At 42.6% G+C, this 23,451-nt stretch overlaps 1 long non-coding RNA gene across 1 annotated transcript; it reads left to right on the top strand.

Moving 5' to 3' along the window:
• Positions 1 to 6,743: 6,743 nt before the first annotated feature.
• On the top strand, positions 6,744 to 9,210 carry LOC310851307. The gene is made up of 2 exons (XR_014567700.1): positions 6,744 to 6,840; positions 7,821 to 9,210. It is a non-coding gene; the product is annotated as an uncharacterized lncRNA (long non-coding RNA).
• Positions 9,211 to 23,451: the final 14,241 nt, after the last annotated feature.

Raw genomic sequence — 23,451 nt, 5'->3', positions numbered from 1 at the left:
AGTGAGGAGGAACTGTAGAGAGCTGGTTATATCTTTGATCAGTGTTTTCTCTGTCTCTCTGAATCATTAGGTCATCTCCTCATTTTCTCTGTAGAATCCTTGTTTTGTATGGTGTTTCAGCATGCGGGCATTTTTTTTGTTAAGATTGTGGCCTAATGATCACTTCCTTCCTTTACAAAATTGTCTTTTTTAAAAAAAAGAAAAGAAAATGCTTAAATAAAAGAGTAATTCTTTTCTTCCTCTTGCAGCAACAGCTCTTTCCTTCTTATGAAAAATAAAATGTCCCATAGTCAGAGATTATTTTCAAAATGCTTATTTTGGCCTCTTTACAATCCAAATACATCATCCTTCTGTAAACGCTTCTCTTCAGACTTCTAATCAGTTTAAGGTAGTCTTATTCATAAGCTATGGCTAGTACAAACCTTGCCTTCTTAATTTTTACAAAAGTGTGTTTGTCACATTGTAAACCTGTGAATGCAGTCTGATTTCTTTCTTTCTTTCTTTCTTTCTTTCTTTCTTTCTTTCTTTCTTTCTTTCTTTCTTTCTTTCTTTCTTTCCTTAGACTGCCAAGTATCTGAAATAGCTGCAATCAGAAAGTTGCTTTTGTCTGTAAGGCGATACAGTTACTTTTCACCTCCTTGACTGATTTTGTATGTTCTCAAAGGGAATGAGGAAAAATCATTCAGGTATACTGTTTTTCCAAAAAACGCAACAGAACATGCTTCCTGCTTCCTGACAGCATTCCTGGTTAACAGCTTGATCAGCCAGAACAAAGTTACATATCAGCTTTCAGTGGAGCTTGCTGAAATGGACTTTCTTTCCTTCCTCTCTGCCCTCCTTTCCATGTTCAAAGAGATCGTAAACATAATCTAGATAGACCATTAATACTAAATAAAAGATCAGAAATGGGTGGTGCATTAATTCCCTAAAGGATATTGTTATTATTATTATTATTATTACCCCCAACCTTCACACTAAGGTCCCAGGGCAGGTTACAACAATTTAAACCACAACATTAAAAGCAGTTTTTAAAAACTTACAATTACAGAAAAAAGCAATTACAAGAAATAGGGTAGGTCCTGAAAATATACAGGGGAGGTGTTTCACAACTTAGGGGTTGTCACAGAGAACAGCCTCTCACACCCCACCCGCAAACTTCTGAGGGTGGTGGAACTACCAACACGACTGATTTCAACTCCCAATAGGTTGTCTTTCATGTATTTAGGACTTTAAATACCTTGAACTGGGCTTGGAAATGAACTATCAACCAATGCAGCTGTTTTAAAACGGGGGTTAGATGTGATCTAAATGGAGCTCCAGCCAGTAATTTGGCGGCTGTATTTTGGATCAATTGAAATCTACTTTACAGTCAAAACAGTCTCAGGCATGAGCCTGAGATGAACCAAGCAGAGGGCATGTCTGTCCCCATTTCTGGTCGGAGGGAGAAAGAGAGAGAGAGGGAGGAAATACTTCTTTGATTCTTCCTACTCAAGAGACACGGGGAAATGATATCAGGGGCGCCGACTTATAAAAAATATGGGGGGGGCGGGGGCCCATACCAACTTATAAAAAATATTGGGGGGACCCAAGACCTCCAAACCGCTGCTGCTGGGGGAACGAAAGGGGCAAGCCCCGGGCTGCCCCGACCTTAAGTGAACCTGTGAGGGCCCGCCCTTTGCGGCAGCCGATTGGCTGCCGCCGGGGGCGGTGAATATTAATGAGCTAGGGGGAATCCCTGCTTCTCGCGGGGCTGACGCCAGCCCCGCGAGATTGTTGATGGGTCGAGAGCCCGCAACCCCACCCCCTCTCTAGATCGGGAGTGGCTTTGTTTTAACTCATTACTGAATGTATTTTAAAAGGTAACTATCGTCAAACAAGGAAAATAAAAAATACCAACATAATTTTGTGATTTTACAAAGCATAATATAATTAATAATTTTCTTAAATTATTGGGGAGGCGGAGCCCCCCCAAACGAATTTTTGAGGGGGCTCGGGCCCCCTCAGGCCCCATGGAGTCGGCGCCTATGAATGATATCACATAGAACCCTCTCTATCAATTACATTTCTATGGTCTGAGTCTCTGCCAACAGCAATACAGCTCTGTGGTCATCAGCACCAAAACATACTAAAAAGCAAGAAAATGCAATGTTGGATTTGACTAAAATCTCCCACACTGGATGGGGCTGCACTCCTCTGAAGAAACAAGTATATAGGCTGTGAGTATGCCTTCATCTATCATTGCCACTGGATTGGTTTTTATCGGCTTTGGCTGGTATGCCAGCTCTGACTGTTGCTGGATAGAGATAACTTTGCTACAGTGCCCCATGCCCAGGTCACCTTGTAACGTGGATCATTGCAATGTGATCTATGTGGGGCTCCCCTTACATTGGTTTTGGAAGTTGCAGCTACTGAAGAATGCAACCTTTTCCCATTTTGACTCCCAAATTGTTCCCTTCCCAAAATTGTTTTCCCTTCCTCCTCCCCCTTTCAATACTCCCCTTTTCACCCTGTAGGTATGAGGGCAAAGAGCTGCATCTGAGGTCTCTTCTTCTCTGTCACCGCTCCTACCTTTATGGGCCAACAGCCAGGTGGACTACCTTCTGGTGCCTGTCATGTTGAAAACCAACTCTGGGTCTGAGGCCTAGTAAAATACCTCTTCAAACTCAGAACCGGTTCCAAATTAGTTTTTGGAATTCTAGTACATGGCATCTGGGCATTCTATCAAAATGTTTTATTCCATAGTCAAGTAAGTGCTAGACATCTACTGTGAGATAATTGGCTGATTAGTTCAAATAATATTTGCCTCCCCGCCCCCCTGCTTTTTGACAGTTATACTGGCCAACCCACAACAAGAAGAATCCCTTGGCATAGTCTGGATGTAGCAATTAGTCACTCTATATCTTGACCAGCCTTCCTAGTATGCCTTTCTTTTCTCATCAAAGCATATAGCTCCCTCAACCTTAAATGCTTTGAAACTGAATGCTGTGACTCCTTCTCTGATTAGTCCCATTTTTCATTTCCATTCCTTGCTGTCTTTTCTCTCAAGCAAGCTACTATTCCTTCATGTCCCTCTAAGTCCTTTGCCTGCTCTGTAATCTCCCTTCAACCTCCTTAATTCTAGGTTTCCTGTCCCTTAGCTATGCTACATCCCGGGACCACCTCTCAGTCCTCAGCCTCCCTCACTGGGGGACTTTAATCCCAGCCATCTTGACAGCATCCCCTTCCTTCACAGAAATAAATGGAATGAAGGCTGATGCACTCCTGAAGCAATTGAACAGTCCTTGCCACCACACCAGCTCAGAATTGATGTCACAGGTTTGATCAGCATCCCACACAATATGATGCAAATTTGATTAAAATGCAAGGACGATATTAAAATGAACTCTTTTTTTTAAATCTGAGGTTGAGGGGGAAGCTACTCTTGCATAGTTTCTCCTCTAGTTTCTATCAATGCTTGCCTGTTCTCTCAGTACTTTTGTGACATTTTTCGTTGCCGACGAGTAAGTAAGAGGCATGTGGTTTGTGTCCTTCTCGGCACAATGTAACATTGAAAGAACTTGGAGCATGCATATAATCACAAGGTCTTGAAACAGTTGTTTACTTTGTCAACATTTCAGATTTTGCCCTTTAAAGATAAAACTCCTTGATTTGGCTTTTAACAGGACTCCTCTAAAAGGCTGTATTGTTTTCACTTCATTGTACAGGGAATTGTGGGACCTTAGGTAAATACATTGAAAAGAGATGCCTTTACCTTTCCAGTCTGATAAATGTAGGAAACCTGTGATGCTAAGGGATAAGCACTGGCGATCTCTGGGTTTTTTTAATTTTAAAAATCTTTAAAAGAAAACTTCGAGACCTCTGTATTAGTCAAAAGGCCCTTGCTAGGTTTGTGTTGCTGCCTTTTCCACCCTCTCTGAATATGTGACTAATAAGAGTAAGTTAAGTATCCTATTTCCTTATTCTTTTAATTTTGTGTTAAGATATAATTTTCACCATCTTCATACGTTATTTATTTCCTATAGGGGTTAGCTTGTGGTGATGGTTAGGATGTTTTAATTGTCATTTTCTTATGAGCTGTAAGCACCCTGAAGGTAATTTAAATGAGGCGGAAAGGCAGAATGTAAATATTTCAATACAAAGAAGGGGGGAAAAATTGTAGCACACACACAATTTTATGGACTAGAACCCATTGCAGTTGATACCGAACATAATCCTTGTTTACTGTTGATATTGAATGTCAGTCATTTTTGTTTGCAAATTGGAGGCCACCTAAAATGTAATTATTATTTTTCTGATTAGTTGTTCAAGTATCTTCCTCCTGATTGCAAGGTCATGAAGATCAAAAATACTGAATCTGGTTGTTTTTTTTTTTAAAAAGCATATAATCAAGATACTATGACAATATATTAGTTATGAGTATATCACCATTTTTCACAGAGGTGTATACGACATACATTGACCACAGTCCCATTGTAGTCAAGGAGAACTAGTTATACATAACAACTGGTGGTCTGGAATGGGGGCGACATGCAGCCCCATTTGCATCAAAAGATGCACTCAGCCAGTTCGATAGGATAAGCATAATAATGTTCACAGTCCATCCAGATGAAGATACACATTCAAATCAGCTGTGCACGCGGATCTGCCTTACTGGATCTGGACAAAGATGTACAGCATGGGGCTTCCCATCCCATGAATCTCCCAGTGTGTGCATTTCCCATCTCATACATGGAGCTAAAATTACCATAGTATATTGGGAATATTTCTTTCTTATGGTGAAGCAGAGGAAGGATCTTCAATTCCAGAAGAGGGAGGTGTGAGGCAAAAGTCAATGCTGGACATTAAGGTTGCAACCCTATACACTTGGGTGGAAATTCATTGTACTTAATGAGATTTTCTTCTGAGTAGACATGCTGTGGTGCAAAAGCCATAGAATATACCCCCCCCGAAAAGTAACTTGATCCATTACTGTAAAACGCTGCCTGTTATAATCCGTCCCCCAGGATAATTGTGAATAATGAGGTCAACACTGATATGTTATAAGAAGAATTTATCCTGACACAGAAATAGAGAACTAATACAATTCTCATCTGATCCCCATTAAGCACAATGCGTTTGTTGTGTTTATTGCATCTAGGGATCCCCTTCCCCTCAACTGGGCGACTAGCCACACAAAACAGAGGCTTAAATCGAACCCAGAATTAAGTTTGCATAACTCTGTTGGCTTAAGTACCGTCATTCTGGGTTAGATATAGACTAAAGTGCAGCGGTTGGAATAAACCTGTTTGGTTTAATGAAGTTCACTGAACTAGTTCAAAAATCTCTGAACTACACCTGAAAATAGTTCCCATTATTGCTGGATGAGTTAAAGGTGAATTAAGGTTATTTTGGGGTGGAACTTTGAATGGTTTCTAGTTAATCTTCATGTTCATTCCCCTGTTCCACCCCTTGCCTCCAGTAGGAGGCTTGGAAGCTTTCATATATATTTTTTAAAGTGTCAGTTGAAAGTTAGAAAACAAAACATGGAGACAACATTATGTGTCTTATTAGGCAGATATGGAGGTATTGCTGTTGCTATGGTCACTCAGTCACCAAAATCACTGTTGCTAAGCAAAGAAAGAAGGAATATGAGGCATTTCCAGTATCTTCTCTGCTGAAGAGATTCATTTTCTTCCAACGGGAAGCTTGCAGTGTGAAGTACAGGTAAAATAACAAAGTGAATGCTGTCTTGTGCCTGCTGTGTGGCAGGCAGAAATTAAACAGGTAAGCCTTTTCCTAGATAGAAATAGAATTATGGGGAAAGACAATTCTGTCTTTTAGACATCTCATTACTTGTGTGTAGCCCCTGATTTACTTTTGGACCCTATACTTCAGTTTATCATATTCTGAATGCTGATTTCCCACCTCCAAAGAATTAGTCTTTCATGAACTAAAAAGTCCATTTGGATGAACTTAACCAAACTAGTTTGTTTTATAAAAGTACGAGCTTTAACTTGAACTAGTTCCTTTTGGGACAGGATGAACTAGAACCTTTTATAAATGAGTTTTCTAAGTACTGCTAAAGTGTGACTAGTACTGGACTGGTGGCTATAGATTATTGTACTTCCATAAAATTGTAGTATGTATTGACTTTTTTTCTTGTATGTTACATCATTCTGAAACTTTATCGTAATAAAATTGTATATGTAAATAAATATGATTTATTTATAATTTGATCCCATGCTTCTTAAACTCAAAGCAGTTACAACCACCCAAAATTGCCAAGACCAAAACATTATTTGAAACCAGTACATATTGCATATGAAACGAAACACCAAAATGAATACAACTTCTTTGGAAACCTTGATGAAACTGAGAGGATTTACAACCCATGTGAAAGGGCAGTGGAGATGAATCTTCCTTACCTCTTGAGAAGCTCCAGGCCTGTGTGGGGGGCGGGAATGGGACGGGATGGGCTGCTGGGTACACTTGCCCCAGGCCTTGGAGGGCTAAGCTGGCCAGGGGGTCCCATCAGAGACCCTCTGCTTTTTTGTTTGCGTTTATAACTTTATTAAAACAAGACCCCTGTACTGGTCCTCAGACAAGCTCTACACGGGCCTGGGAGGTTTCATGGCTTGGGGCTCCAGTTAAAATGCTCAGTCTTTAGCTGATGATATCTGAACCTGTCAAAATGACAGTGTAAACAACAGGCCCAGCCGACTTGACCTCAGTTTGTGAGTTTGGTCAATATGTGAAGAAAAGATTCAGTCCCAGCGAGCAGAGTCTCCAGTCAGCATGGCCAATGATCAAAGCTGACAACAATTGCACTCCTGCAACTTCTGGAGGTTCTCCATCCCTGATGTAAGGGCGATTTTTATAAGAATATATATATTGTGACCTGTCAGGACCAAAGGTCACTAGTTACCTAACTCTGATTTATTTTATATATATATATATATATATATATATATATGCTTTCGTAGATTTTCACGGGTACAGGAATGCAGGTTTTGGTGTCCTCGGGTCCTTTTACACGGGAAGACACCCGAGGACACCAAAACCTGCATATATATATATATATATATATATATATATATATATATATATAATAAATCAGAGTTAGGTAACTAGTGACCTTTGGTCCTGACAGGGACCAAAAGGCACCTTGTTTGGAGTAAAGTACTACAATAAACCAAAGCCGTATCCCTCAGCTCCATTGCTTTCAAGGAATTGAAACTTCAATGGGCCAAGTAGCTGTATCATACCCTACCATGGCAGACCAACTGAGGCAATAACTACGGTTCAATTTGCCTCTGCCTCAATATCTAGTTTCCCATGAACCCAACCTGTTTTATTTTCTTGAAAGCACAGTAGCTGAGTCTCATTTGCACTGGTCTACAGTAGGGCTTTTGCAAAGTCCCCCTCCTATTTATCTCCACCAATAGTTAGCAAAATCAAGCCCCACAAAGCTTCGTTTTCCTATTTCACTTTGCTACAAATAACAATGCCCCTAACACAGAGAAGCAAAGACCAGCCTTCCAAGAACTCCTTTTCTTGTACAGTTTTTGTAACTCTGAGCTTTGCTATAACAAACAGTCTTTTCTGTCACATCTGCTTAACATACTGACCGAAACAGTCTCCCAAAGAGAAAGTGAGCATTTCCCTCCCCACCGCCACCACCACCGGCCGCCTTCTTCCTCGCTATGAGATTGACTCTCATGGGTGCTTTTGCATGGGGCCCTGGACTAATTGATGAGCAATGCATTTTGGGAAGTTTCTGTGCTCTGATTTGCTTTCCCCCTTCTTCTCCCTCCCTCCTTTTCCCTTTTTAATTTGTCTAGGAAAGGAAAAGAAAAAGCCCCTCCAGTGTTGTTTCCTGCAAAGACTGTTCTTAAGAGCCCGTTGGACAGCGCGGGGGCTCTTGAAGTGATAGCTAATTGGCAAAAGAAAGGCCCCAATTGTCTTGAGGGGACTGGAAAGTGCCGCGTGTGCTTCTGAAAAGGACTAGGGAGAAGGTGCCCGGTTTCGCTAAGCAGCTGCTGTTGGAGATGTTTGGAGATTACATCAGCATTGGGAAAAAAGAGGCTGGAGAGAGAGAGAGAGAGAGAGAGAGAGAGAGAGAGAGAGAGAGAGAGTCTAACTTCACAGGGTGTGAGAGAGAGAGAGTTTATGGAGGCTCCCCCCCCTTCCCCTTCCAAAGATCTTCTGACAATAATGTCATTGTCAATATAAGAGTTGTTAATTCTTTATGAATAGTACATGGGGCCTCTTGACTAAATAGTACATGTCCCAAATCTGTCAGCTGGACTCTTCCTTCACATGCTAGTGAGATCACTTTGATTGGAATGTTACAGGAATGGCTCCATCCGCCACACAGCCCTGAATACGACATTATATAATTAGATCTCCCAGAGCAGTGATAGTAGTAGGATTAGTATCCCCCCCTACCCCGTTACCTCATTATTGTAGCTTAAATATGGGATCAGGCCCTTTGATGATTTTAGTGGTTGTAATTATATTAACGCGATTCATTTTATGGTCCTGTTTCAGCGCTTATTTAGATTACAAACTGTCCCGTAGGTTTCCTGAAAAGAGGAAGGACTCTTGAAAGAGCTCATATGCATTTTCAATGAACAAATGGTGCCTTACTGGACAATGTCATAGAACAGGACACTCTTTTTTTTTTAAAAAAAAAACTTTTCAAAGGGGCTAGTTAATGATTCTTTTCTTCATAGGGTCAACTGAGTTTAGGGTCCATTTGTTTAAATAGGCCTAGATTATAATAAGCAGCGAATTGCAAAGTAGTCCAGTCAACTGGTGTTCATGAAGTTGTTGCTGGAACAGACCTGTAGCCATTTGCTACCTAAGTATTTGGATAGGCTGAATGCAATCTTATTGAATCCAGGCAGCCAGTTGGACAATTCCACTGTCTTGACAAAGTGAGATGACTTCCTTCCTGTTGTACAAGTTGCTGACCTGCTGCCTGAGTCTACAACAGCTGCCTATATGCAAAGACTCACCCATACCAACTTGAATCAGGAAGATCAGCATCCCTCTGAAGCTCTGATGTAAATAGTTGCTTCTAAAAAAACAAGATGGACATGTTTGGAAGTGATTGTTTAGATCTCAACATTCTAAATGGATCTGGGCTTTGAAGACATGCCACTCGAAAACTGTTTAATTAAAATGAACCTCAATAGTGACTGTGAATAAATGGCTTGGCTTGCTGTATATACTTCTTTTCCTTCCTCATTTGCAGGGATTCAGAAGTTGACTAAGTGGTACAATACCAATGAAGTGATCTTGGTCTGAGTTAAACCATTGGTCCATCCCGCCCAGGACTGCTTATTCTGACCTGCAATGGCTCCCCAAGTCTTTAGGGCAAAGGTCTTGCCCAGTTCTGCTAACTAAAACTAAAATATCAATCTCTGGAAATCTGATACATTGAATTCAACAAGGCTCCTTTCTGAGTAGACATGGTTAGGATTGTGCTGTAAGATCCTTTGATATGCCGGTGCTAAGATCTGGGATTTTCTGCATGCAGAGCTTTATCACCTATATATTTGATAGATGTTGCCAGTATGCATCCACAGATGTCCACTGCATGGATGCTGCCATGATGCAGAGCCTGCTGGATATTCTTTGCAGACCACCAAAAGCAACATCCATTTCTTACAGAAAGGTGTAGTGACATATTGGGGGGCCTAAAATTGCAGCCCTGTTTCTCTGTCAACATAGCAAGGCCCTACACATGAGTAACTCATGAATAAGGTTCTGGTCATTGACTGCCTAAGACAGGCATAGGCAAACTCGGCCCTCCAGGTGTTTTGGGACTACAACTCCCATCATCCCTAGCTAACAGGACCAGTATTTAGGGATGATGGGAATTGTCTCAAAACATCTGGAGGGCCAAGTTTGCCCATGCCTGGCCTAAGAGGAAAAGATAGGAAGCTGTCTTATACGGAGTTACACCATAGGTTCATCTAGCTCAGCTGGCAGTGGCTGTACTGGGTTTCAGGTGAGGGTATATTTTAGTTCTACCTGCAGATGGTGGAGACTGAACCTGCAACTTTTGCATGCAAAGCAGATGATTTAACTGCTGTGCTAAATGGTTCTTCATCTTCTAAGATTCTCTGCCCTAGTTACAGTTTTTGAATTGGCCCTACTCCTGTTATTCTTATTCTTATTCTCTGCCTTTTCCCTGACAGAGACTCAAGGCGGCTCCTACTTTTGCCTGTTTCTCAGGGCTCACTCAGAGCTGTCTGATACTCTCCTTCCCTTATTCCCCAAGGGCATTTCTTTCTCTAGGTTAGAATTACCGTATTTTTCGTCCCATAGGACGCTCCGTCCCATAGGACGCACCTAGTTTTTTGGGGGGGAAATAAAGGAAAAAATTTTTTCCTTTATTTCCCCCCCAAAAGCAGGTCGGGGAAACCAAACCAGGTCGAGGAAGGGCGCTGCACATCCCTGAGCTTGTGGGGCTGGCCGATGTCTGCCTCAGGCGGCAGGCTGCAATCCGCAGCGTGGGGAGCCCTGCGGGGAACCCCTGCAGGGCTCCCCACGCTGCGGATGTCTGTCCGGCGCGCGGGGCGCTCTGCTTCAGGGCGCCCCACCCGCCGGGTGGCAGGCTGCTATCCGCAGCGTGGGGAGCCCTGCGGGGAACCCCTGCAGGGCTCCCCACGCTGCGGATGTCTGTCCGGCGTGCGGGGCGCTCTGCTTCAGGGCGCTCCGCCCGCCCGCGGCAGGCTGCAATCCGCAGCGTGGGGAGCCCTGCGGGGAACCCCTGCAGGACTCCCCACGCTGCGGATGTCTGTCCGGCGGGCGGGGCGCTCTGCTTCAGGGCGCTCCGCCCGCCCGGCGGCAGGCTGCAATCCGCAGCGTGGGGAGCCCTGCGGGGAACCCCTGCAGGGCTCCCCACGCTGCGGATGTCTGTCCGGCGGGCGGGACGCTCTGCTTCAGGGCGCCCCGCGCGCCGGACAGACATCCGCAGCGTGGGGAACCCTGCGGGGAAGCCCTGCAGGAGTCCCCACGCTGCGGATGTCTGTCCGGCGCGCGGGGCGCTCTGCTTCAGGGCGCCCCGCCCGCCGGGTGGCAGGCTGCTATCTGCAGCCTAGACATCCCTGCCGGACCTCCTGCAGGGCTGCCCGGGCTGCGGATGTGCTCCTGAAGCGCCGGGCGCTCTGCTTTCAGGGCGCCCGACGCTCCAGGAAGCAGGCTGCTATCCGCAGCCTAGACAGCCCTGCCGGACCTCCTGCAGGGCTGCCCAGGCTGCAGATGCGCTCCCGAAGCGCCGGATGCTCTGCTTTCAGGGCACCTGACGCTCCAGGAAGCAGGCTGCTATCCGCAGCCTAGACAGCCCTGCTGTACCTCCTGCAGGGCTGCCCAGGCTGCAGATGCGCTCCCGAAGCGCCGGGCGCTCTGCTTTCAGGGCGCCCGACGCTCCAGGAAGCAGGCTGCTATCCGCAGCTTAGACATCCCTTCCTGACCTCCTGCAGGGCTGCCCAGGCTGCGGATGTCTTCCTGAAGCCTGGAGAGCGAGAGGGGTCGGTGCGCACCCAGCCCTCTCGCTCTCCAAGCTTCAGCGAAAGCCTGCATTCGCCCCATAGGACGCACCCAGATTTCCCCTTCATTTTTGGAGGGGAAAAAGTGCGTCTTATGGGGCGAAAAATACGGTACCCTAGAGAGTTCTATCATTTCCCCCTTGATTCAGAAAAAAAGACAACCACACATCTGCCTCACAAGTGAGTTGTGCCCATCAAAAAATATCTTCAGGGTGGCTCCCTACCAAAAAATAAAATAATAAAAATAAAATAAAATAAAATACTATATATAATAATTAAAAGAAGCAACAAACAATTAAAGAGAGCAGCAACAGCAGATCTTCCTTGCTCCATCAATTTGTCAGAGACAAAAAAGATGTTAAAATGATTTTAAAAATATTGAAAGGCACAAAAAAGAAGAAGTAGTTGCTTGGCATTGAAAATACAGTGATTTAGGGGGCACTTGGAGAATAGTCTCTGATTATGATCTTGGGGTATGGTTAGGTACCATTCGGTACTGAGATAGGACTTTATAGGTCAAGACCAGGACCATGAATTGGACCCAGAAATGAATTGCAAGCCAGTTCAGGTTGAGAAACTTATAATGTCACATATTTTGGTTTCGATAGTCATCCATGAATGGTTTGATATCCAAACCTTGCTTAGAATCCCTTTCCCAATGTCTGGCACAGAAGATACTCTGTCTGATTTGTAGCTGTTGTCTCTGTCTGACCTTGATTTTCTGGCAGTGAAGCATATGTACTTGCATTAAAAAATACCATTCAGATAAGAAAATGAACAATAGAGCTCCATGAAATTTCCTAATCGCAGACTATGGTGTTACATAACAGAGTAGCAAGGCATGCAAGACTCATCCTGAGCCATGGCAGCAAATTCCCACATTGGCAAAACAAATATTTGATATACCATAAATCTCATGGAATGCAGTTTGTGTGACAAATGGCCCCAGGATTTAGTTATCTACTTTTTTTAAAAAAAATAAAAAAAAATCTAAGTCCCATTGAGCTCAATAAATTGTATTCAATGCTAGCTCCATCCAGAGTAAACACACTGAAACAGATATGACTAACTTGGATCCATTAATTTCAATGGAGCCACTCTGAGCAGAACTGAGACACATTAGCACTAATAAGAAGCTAACACTGTATATACAAAGCTGACAATTACAGGAGCAGTGCGGATAACAACCTTTGATATGCCAAATTTCCCCCATTGATGCAGACAGGTAAGTTTGTGCACTGGGTCCAGTTTGTGCATGAAGTCCCACCAAATGGCTTAAAAGTGTTCTGGGTTGTCTGTGCCAGTGGAAACTTTTAAATGATTTGTGTATATATATATATATATATTTAATTACAGTTGCCCACACATTCTTATACCAGAGCATGATTTGCTAATCCTTTATGCCTTTCCATTTTCATGCAATTGAAATATGAGTTTCTGTCAGCATCTATGTTACTAAATCCTTTGTGAATGGAGTACCCACAAGCCCATCCCATAAATACAACACAGCAATCAGTTTTACAGACATTAGATATTTCCTTATAGATATCAGACCAACATTTGGGCATTCCCACCATAAATGGTGGAATGTACCTTTACCTCTACATCAGCACCAGCAATTTGGTGAGAGTCCCTGATGTCATTCAGGAAAGTTGCACCACTGTGCAGTGCTCCTGTGGGTGACTTTGAATGTACTCTCCCTTCTGTATGCTGAAGCTGACCAATACAGTCTAGATAACCATAGTTTATGCCACCTCTTTTCAGTTATATTCATCTGTACAGTGGTACCTTAGGTTACAGGTGCTTCAGGTTACGGATGTTTCAGGTTACAGACTCCGCTAACAGTACCTCGGGTTAAGAACTTTGCTTCAGGATGAGAACAGAAATTGCGTGGCGGTAGCACAGCAGCAGCGAGAGGCCCCCTTAACTAAAGTGGTACCTCAGGTTAAGAACAGTTTCAGATTAAGAACGGACCTCCAGAACGAATTAACTTCTTAACCCGAGGTACCACTGTATATCCATTTCCCAAACACTTTAAAGGCCTAATAAAGGCCCTGTGAAAACCTCCAAAAGTTTACCTTTGGGAGCTGACACCAGCCCCTTCCATTGATTTAGGAAGAAAACCTTGAATCCAGTGACAGTTCTAGATGCTTCGGCTTTTATGGATTGGCTGGCTAGAAGATAATGGAAATGGCATGTTTGCAAACAGATTAGAACCATTGTCTCCATGGTATGTTATGGTTGGTGTAAGGTCATTTACCCGTGCCGTCAGTGCAGACATACCATAATCTAAATAACTATTTAAGAGCATAACAAGAGCCTGCTGGATCAGGCCAATGGCCCATCTAGTCCAGCATCCTGTTCTCACAATGGCAGAACAGTTGCCTATGAGAAATCAGCTAGCAGGATTCGAGCACAAGAGCACTTTCCCCTCCTGTGGTTTCCATCAACTGGTAGCATTCCCTTCCCTGGATGAGATGGAATTGTGCATCTGGTCAACCTCTGGATGATGACCCAATGGCAGCCGTGGTGAACCTAGACATAATCTTTGTATCCTCCCATCCCTTTGAGAATTCCTGGAGAATAGACGAAGTCCCGGCAGACTGGAGGAGGGCAAATGTTGTCCCTATTTTCAAAAAGGGGAAAAGAGAGGACCCAAATAATTACCGCCCAGTCAGTCTGACATCAATACCAGGTAAGATTCTGGAGCAGATCATTAAGCAAACAGTCTGTGAGCACCTAGAAAGGAATGCTGTGATCACCAATAGTCAGCATGGATTTCTGAAAAATAAGTCATGTCAGACTAACCTGATCTCGTTTTTTGACAGAATTACAACCCTGGTAGATGAAGGGAATCCAGTGGATGTAGCCTACCTTGATTTCAGCAAGGCATTTGACAAGGTGCCCCATGATATTCTTGTAAAGATGCTGGTAAAATGCTGTCTTGACTATGCTACCACTCAGTGGATTTGTAACTGGCTGACTGACCGAACCCAAAGGGTGCTCATCAATGGTTCCTCTTCATCCTGGAGAAGAGTGACTAGTGGGGTGCCACAGGGTTCTGTCTTGGGCCCGGTCTTATTCAACATCTTTATCAACGACTTGGATGATGGACTCAAGGGCATCCTGATCAAATTTGCAGATGACACCAAACTGGGAGGGGTGGCTAACACCCCAGAGGACAGGATCACACTTCAAAACGACCTTGACAGATTAGAGAACTGGGCCAAAACAAACAAGATGAATTTTAACAGGGAGAAATGTAAAGTATTGCACTTGGGCAAAAAAAAAATGAGAGGCACAAATACAAGATGGGTGACACCTGGCTTGAGAGCAGTACATGTGAAAAGGATCTAGGAGTCTTGGTTGACCACAAACTTGACATGAGCCAACAGTGTGACGCGGCAGCTAAAAAAGCCAATGCAATTCTGGGCTGCATCAATAGGAGTATAGCATCTAGATCAAGGGAAGTAATAGTGCCACTGTATTCTGCTCTGGTCAGACCTCACCTGGAGTACTGTGTCCAGTTCTGGGCACCACAGTTCAAGAAGGACACTGACAACCTGGAACGTGTCCAGAGGAGGGCAACCAAAATGGTCAAAGGCCTGGAAACGATGCCTTATGAGGAACGGCTAAGGGAGCTGGGCATGTTTAGCCTGGAGAAGAGGAGGTTAAGGGGTGATATGATAGCCATGTTCAAATATATAAAAGGATGTCACAAAGAGGAGGGAGAAAGGTTGTTTTCTGCTGCTCCAGAGAAGCGGACACGGAGCAATGGATCCAAACTACAAAAAAGAAGATTCCACCTAAACATTAGGAAGAACTTCCTGACAGTAAGAGCTGTTCGACAGTGGAATTTGCTGCCAAGGAGTGTGGTGGAGTCTCCTTCTTTGGAGGTCTTTAAGCAGAGGCTTGACAACCATATGTCAGGAGTGCTCTGATGGTGTTTCCTGCTTGGCAGGGGGTTGGACTCGATGTCCCTTGTGGTCTCTTCCAACTCTTCTATGATTCTATTCTATGATTCACTATTTACTCTTCCCTACTAAGGATTGTGCTGATATCATTTAACTTTCCATATACCCCCTAATGAACAGCAAACAGATAGCTCAAACCATGTAGAAATATGAATTTCATTGTAGATATTTCTATTTTGACATTTGCTCTAAGACTCTGAAAAATGCGAGCTGGAAGAGTACATTATTGTAAAAATAAACTTATTTTCAAATGCACAGATTTTATAATGGGCTTAAAATTGGCATTAAGCGCCTAAGGTAAAGGGTAACAAAGCCATGAACTTATACTCTAGTGAGCAAGTTGTTATTATTGATTAAAAGAAATCTACAACTTTATTTACAATGCCATCACAATGGCATGCTCTTAAACAATTAGTGTCAAACCAAGTTACCGAGTGTTCAGCGGGGCTTCCATAAACAGAACTGGCGATGCAACAGGTGGCTCAATTACTTTAGGTATGTCCATTACAACCAACCAACAGCAAAGAGAGGCTGAAGATATTAGAGTGGGGGGTGCAATTATGTTGACTCATAGAAGGAATCTGAACAGCTGGGGGCCTAGTGTCTTGTCTGCCAACTGCATACAATAAACTCCCCGTCACAAATGAGAGCTTAAGGGGAAATGCTGTAACTGACAAGAGCTGCTAACATATATGAGAAGTGCTTTTAATTCAGATATTGTCTCAGAAACTTGGAGCAGAGAAGTAGATGCTGTTACCCAACCAATGAAAGACCATTGTCTGCAATGTTTCTTCTTCTTTAATATTTTTTATATCTAATACTTTTAATATAGAGACATAAAATTGTTCTCTCTCTCTCACGCACACATGCACACACTTTATATTTTAAGGAATGTGTTCTTACTTTATTCCAATTCTCCAGCAGTTGTGAAGGCATTGGGATCTTTTTGGATGCATGTCGTCTCTGAGGCCAGTCTAGATCCACATTCTCTGAAGCGGATTTGTTATTAGTTCCTTATGGGATAAAATATCTAGTAACATGCACTTAATGGGGAATACAATTCGTTCTTTTTCAAAATATTTAAAAGTGCTATTTTCCATCTTTAGTGCATTGATTTCAATAGGCTTACGTAGGCAGATGTAGCCAAGACTGTAACCTCCATATGTTGATGGACTACATCTCCCATTAGCCCCAGTCAGCATGGCAATTTGGCAAGGATGATGGGATATGTAGTCCAACAACATTGAGTGAGGTACTACAAATCAGGCATCCCAGGTTTAATGCACGGTAATGTGCGAAAAGCATAAATGCAACAATTCGATCCTTTCAGTGCTTACACATAATGTGCAAAAATGCTTTTGATTGAGGCAATTGCTTTATGGTTCACAGTAGCCACTTTTCCCAGTAAAATCTCAATTTATAATGCAAGTAACAACAACAAAAATTACTGTGGATTATGACCAAACGTATTGTGAACTTTGGAAGCACATAAATGAATGAACTCACTCTCCGGAAGACATGCAGAAGCATTCAAAAAGGTGAATTCCAGATAAGGGATCATTAGGGAAAGGATTGAACATAAAATCTCAAATACCATGAGTCTATTACACAACTCAATGGAGCGACTGCACTTGGAACACTGTGTCCAGTTCTGGCTGCCTCACTCCAAAAATGATACGGTAGAGCTGAAAAGGTTTCAGAATATGGTAACCAAAATGATCATGGGGCTTGAGCAATTCCCCCAAGCAAAGGTTACAACATCAGGAGACTGTTAGTTTAGAAGGAAAAGGTCAGCAAGGACTTACTAAGGAGGGACACAATAGAAATGCGTAAGGTTTCACATGGAAAAAGTCAATAGAGAAAATATTTTATTCTCCTGCAAACCTAGAACTCAGGGTTATCGAATGAAACTGAATGTTGGAAGCTTCAGGACCGACAAAATGAAGCACTTCTTCACACAGTGCATAAACTATGACATTTGCTTCCGCAAGAGGTAGTAGTGGCCACCAGTTCTGATAGCATTAAAAGAGGATTAGACAAACTGCTAGGATAAGGGTATCACTGGCAACTAGCCAAAGTGACTAGGTTCTACCTCACATGCAGGTACAAGAAAACATAAAATACTATAAAAATGACACAAAATAATCATTAAAATATCTGAATAATTGAAAAGTACAGTATTTTTTGCTCTATAAGACCCACTTTTTCCCTCCTAAAAAGTAAGGGGAAATGTGTGTGCGTCTTATGGAGCGAATGCAGGCTGCGCAGCTATCCCAGAAGCCAGAACAGCAAGAGGGATTGCTGCTGTTCTGGCTTCTGAGATTCAGAATATTTTTTTTCTTGTTTTCCTCCTCCAAAAACTAGGTCCGTCTTGTGGTCTGGTGCGTCTTATAGAGCGAAAAATACGGTACTAGCCTGCCCTACATTCACATATCTTTTCTTCTTCTTCTATGGACTCTTTTTAATTTTTTATTTTTAAAGCACGAACTCTGTATTCTTTAACAATCACCTGTGGAATCGCTAGGACTAGTGTAACATTCTGAACCTCATTTTTTCTCAAAAGCTTCTTAGAGAGCTCTCTGTTTATCATCTGGCTAGCTATGGATGAAGGGGGTTACAGAGGAATGTGGTAAAATCCAACGGACCGTGAAGAGTTCTCAGTACTGCTTCTATATTTGCTAATGGGTTTTCCTTATGTAAGGATGTCGGGATGATCCCCGATTTCATTTATAAAGACATGAAAGAAACGTTTAATAAAGAAGGGTTTTTCTCCAGTGATGCAAGAGACCCAATTTCTGAAACTGGAGTACCAACAGAGGGGTGAAGTTATTAAACAGGGATACACAATAACCACAGAATCCTAAACTACTAGTGTCATCACCTTAGTAACAGACAAACAAGTTTGGGTGTTGTTGTTGTTGTTGTTAATTAAATTTGTATACTGTCCTTCACCCAAAGTTCACAGGGCAGTTCACAACATAAAAATACAAAATGAAAACACAAAATACATAATAAAACAAAAGCTAAACAAACCAATAATCCCTTCCCAGCCCTTGCTGTGCTTTAATAGGATGCAATAGGCTAAATAATATAAATTTCTATATATAGCTAAGTAATGAAGCAGATATAGTGTTCTGCTGGGCCTCTGTAGACCAGCTGGACTTCCTGTTTATCTTATGTGGGGAAGATAAACTCTCCTGTACATTCAACTGTTGTGTGTTTGAGTGATACAAGGGATTGTCAGTTTTGGTTTCTCCCTCGTTTACAATTTTTCCAATTTTAGGTTCACTTCTCCACATTTCCACATAATTTGCATTTGTAATTTTATTTTTTAAAAGCCCACATGAAAATCCATCAGCATTTTACTGTGACTTTCTCCTAATGTACACACTTTGTATGACATTTTGCCTCATATACACATATTTGGAGAGCCATTTCCCTTCAAATAATGCATTTTTGTACTTTACTTTGACAAATATATGAATTGTAATGCACACTTTCTGCCTGCATATGCATGTTGTACACCTCATTTGGCTGGAGAACTGCATGGTAAAACTCAGAGACATGCACATTTCAAAGGATGGCTGTGTTCTAGTTCCTGTATAGTTTCAGAAAGTGTGAATTAGGTAGGTTTGCCTTTGAATGTGAACTGCATTGAATTTCTCTCTCCTACCTAGTGGGAGCAGAGTGCTTGAAAATAATGAAGTCCCTAACTTTACAGGATCAATGAGAGAGGAAAACAATGTATTGGAGAATCCTCTTCAGGGTGAGGAAACATGTTACTTCCAAGACACTGTGCATCTAAACGATAAATAAATGGGGCAAGGGGATCACAAATTGCCATGTGACTGCAAGCCATCCCTTCCTGGGATGTCTGAAAAATAGGCAAATACCACAGTGCTCTCTCTCTCTCTTCTTTATATCCTCTTATAATTGGGTTGTTGCTGGGAACTCTGCATTCCAGCAAGAGCACAGCTTAAAGCGCTAGGCCCAACAACAGCAAACCATCAATCTTGATGCTATCTATCTTATCTACAACCATTTGTAACAGCCATTAGCTGTGTGGCAAGTCTAAATCTCAGCTACAGAGATCAGTTTTCAAAGAGGGGAAAACATTCATTAGATCTCTCCATTCTTCCCTCTGTTTCTTTGCCGCTTCCAGTCCATTATTCCCTTGGTGCCTGAAATGAAACCACAGGTTCATTTGTTGCCATAATGTTCATTATGGTCCATCAAGGGAAGAGTCCACAAAAGCTTTATTTTGAATGCGATCATTCATGGCAGATAGCTTGTAATTTATTTTTTCAAGCCATTTTTTAAATGGCTAATTTTTTAATGCCAAAGTGTTGCATCCATAATAATAATCATAATAATCATAATAATAATAATTTATTTATACCCCGCCGATCTGGATTGGTTTCCCCAGGCACTCTGGGTGGCTTCCAACAAGATTAAAGTCATTCAAAACTGCCTTCAAATGTCTTCTAAATGTCAGATAGTTGTTTATTTCTTTGACATTTGATGGAAGGGCGTTCCACAGAGCCGGCACCACTACTGAGAAGGCCCTCTGCCTGGTTCGCTGTAACCTCACATCTCGCAATGAGGGAGCCGCCAGAAGGCCCTCGGCGCTGGATCTCAGTGTCCAGGCTGAACGATGGGGGTGGAGACGCTCCTTCAGGTATATAGGACTGAGGCTGTTTAGGGCTTTAAAGGTCAGCACCAACACTTTGAATTGTTCAATAATGAGAAGAGCACCGGTGTACTTCTGTTCATTTTCAAGCCAATTTTTCCACATGCAGGGATTCCTTTTTAGCAAGTCCAGATATGCCACCAGCATGTCACAGAAGCCCTGATGTGTCACAGATAGACTAATGACACATCCTATACACGATGACTTATCCCGTTGCATTCAGTGATGCTTACTCAAAACGTCAACGGTCAGGCTTGTGCCCTGCAGAAGAAACAGCAGTGGGGAAGTATGGAAAGAAAGAGGATTGTATCATGCCCAATTTGGTGTTAATTGCAGTGGTGCTGTTTTAATGAGCATGCTCCTTTCACTTTGTCCAGCTGTTGGAGGGAAAACACATGATGTGGCCATTATTTTTATTCGCTCTGTGCAGAGCTCCTGTAAAAGTTGCATGTGTGGTCTGCCAAACAGAATCTACTAACTGCAGACATTAGCTCTTGGATTGTGGACATGACCTTCCCCCTTGGACCCAAAGCGGTTGATTGGAAGACACAGCCTCCCTTTTCTGCACCCCCCATGGCTCCCCCAATCCATTTATTCCAGCGGAGAGACAACACATCCTGTGTGATGTCAGCAAGTGCAGTTGGCTCTCCCGTGCTTTTTCCCAAGGTGAGGATTAGAGAGCATCAAATGCTGTTGGAGGGAGAGAGGAAATCTCGTGTAATGCTTTTGTTCTGCTAACAGCTATGTAAAGAGCTGCCTGGGAGTTTTGGAATGGAATCTGTCAGCACTTTAATCCTGTTCTAGAAAATTGTGATGGAGACAGCGCAGGGAATGATGTCATTACAGACCCGCAGTAGACGAGCTCCCCCCGCTCCAGCCATTTTGCTGTCCAATCGATTCCCTTCTTTCTCAAACTCTGGCTCGCAATTGGCCAGGCTGTAGACTGGCATTAGGGTTGCCCCTCCTATACAGCTGTGTTAAAATTTGAAACCCAGATATATGAGGAGTAAAGCTAATACAGAAGGGAGCCTGTTCAATGCTATCCACAGACTTCAGAGGCATTTTTGTGCGCTCTGTCTTTGGCACTATGTGCAGGAAATTCCTCTCTGGTCTGTACAATGCAATAAACAAGCCTCCTGTGTATCAGCTTAAGCTTTTAGCACTTCCATCTCATCCTAGGGAGAGCAGTAAATCTGCAAAGAATATGCCCATTCGCTTTGTCAGGATCAGGCTGCACCCTTATGCATAGGCTGCATTCATTCAGCACCTGTTACTGTGTGAGGCCTTAACCCTGAAATATCGCTGATAATATATGCACATCTAAGCCATGATTATTACGTTTGGAGACTTGCTGATTGATTACATGTGTGAAATAGTAACACCGAACATAAGGCTATGAACCAAGAATTCCTGCATTCTAATTGTGGCTTGGTTAAAGCTTTACAGCTTTGACTAAATACCATATTGAAAAGGTTTCCCATGCATCTTTGGGTAGAGCTGAATCATGCTGTTCCATGGGCAACTTGGTCTTCATTCCTCTTCCCTCCAGGTCTCTTGCCCACAGATTGCATCATATATTGGCCCAACACATTTTGGTTGAGGATTTTCATTTATTTGCATTGGCTTTTTAAAAAACAACAACAATAGCCCGTTGACTTTTAGGCTCCATTCAGACTTTATTCCATCTTCCTGATTTTTCCTTACCTGATCATTTCCACATTTTATGCAATCTTTCACATGATGTAAAAGCTGCTTCTGGAAATCTAGAAGAAGTTTAGCTCTCATTTCCATGCTAAATTTCCCCAGAAAACAAATCCACTTGCAACACCATGAACTCAGAAAATCGCAGGAGTTTTGTGTTGCGATTTCCACACGGTTTTCATGACCATGCCGCTGCCGCTCACTTGACACAATCTGCTGTAATGTCCTGGTGTGCAGTTCTTTGCTGCTGTTTAGAATTTAGAGTGACATGGCGGGTATATTGGTCAAAAAGCCACCGCTCCATGATGCAGCAGGACTGCAGTCTAAAAGGAAGATTAGAAATTAGGACAGAAGCATTAGCATTATACACAGTAACATTAAGGCAATAAATCCCATGTCCGAGTCTTATTCAGTTCTAGAGGATTTATTCCCAAATACATTCTGGGTCTTGCAACTCTTTTTGGCTGAAATTCAGTAGTAATAGTAGTAGCAGCAGCAGCAGCAATATGCATAGGATTGCGTGTTTTAAGATGTTTTAATTCCCCCCCCCCCTATTATTTTATCACTGATGGGTTCAATTCCCCCCCCCCTTTGGAAGGAAGGGGTAGATAGTATTGTAATTATTCTATTATTATTATTATTATTATTATTATTATTATTATCTGTCATGCCTTACATGTCTGTTCTTCTAGTTAAAAAAATCTCTAGTAGCTTCACCAAGAATTGCTGCTGAGCCTGCTAGCTGTTGTTCGGCATTAACAAAGATGAAAGAAATGTGTAATAGACAACCTATCACACATCATAGGCTAGCAATAGTTCACCTGGTTTTCCTGTATGAAGTCATCTCTACCACTGACATTTTGAACTGGTGTGGTCTGCGAGCTGTTCTAAAGGCCACCTCTGATTTTATAGTAATTGATGGAGAAGGCAAAAGCTAACTTAGACAAATGGTCTTCTGCATCAGTTTGAACTGAGTACTAGTTGTTATTCTGATAGCTCTGCTCCCTCTTTAGCCAAGAGAAACTGAGCAGATAGCGGTGGGGTGAGGATACGAAGCAGCCAAGAAAAGCACCCCTCATCCACCAGAACATGTATCTCCTCTTTGTTGTTTGTAAACAGAAGCATTATATATGTAAAGAAATGGCTCTGAACATTAAAATGTGGGCCAAGGCCTCTTGATTCTAAACCTGGCACCATTATAGCTTTCTGGTTGGGTGATGAACTGCAGACAGCTGGTTGGGTAAAAACACTATTCTGTTGTGCAGACAGCAGTGGGGAGCAAGATAAGTGAAAGCTCCTTTTCACTAACTGGAAACAAAATTCAATGAAATGCTCAGAGCCAGGTTGGCTTTTTGTTCAAATGGTTCATCATGGTAGAATGTACATTAGCCTAGTATCAAGAATCACTTTGGACAGGAGCTGCCTTCATAGCATTTCACCTATGGATGGTCCTGTATCATTGACCACTAGGCACTTATAACAACAGGATTCAGTGAGTGCAAAAATTATTCTCCTGCCCCAGCTAATTCTGTGCATATTTTCGTCC

The sequence above is a fragment of the Podarcis gaigeae genome, assembly GCF_964106915.1.
Source record: "Podarcis gaigeae genome assembly, chromosome: 1".
Classification (NCBI taxonomy): domain Eukaryota; kingdom Metazoa; phylum Chordata; class Lepidosauria; order Squamata; family Lacertidae; genus Podarcis; species Podarcis gaigeae.
Note: the sequence above shows the minus strand (reverse complement) of the source record. Positions and strands in the feature narration are given on the sequence as shown.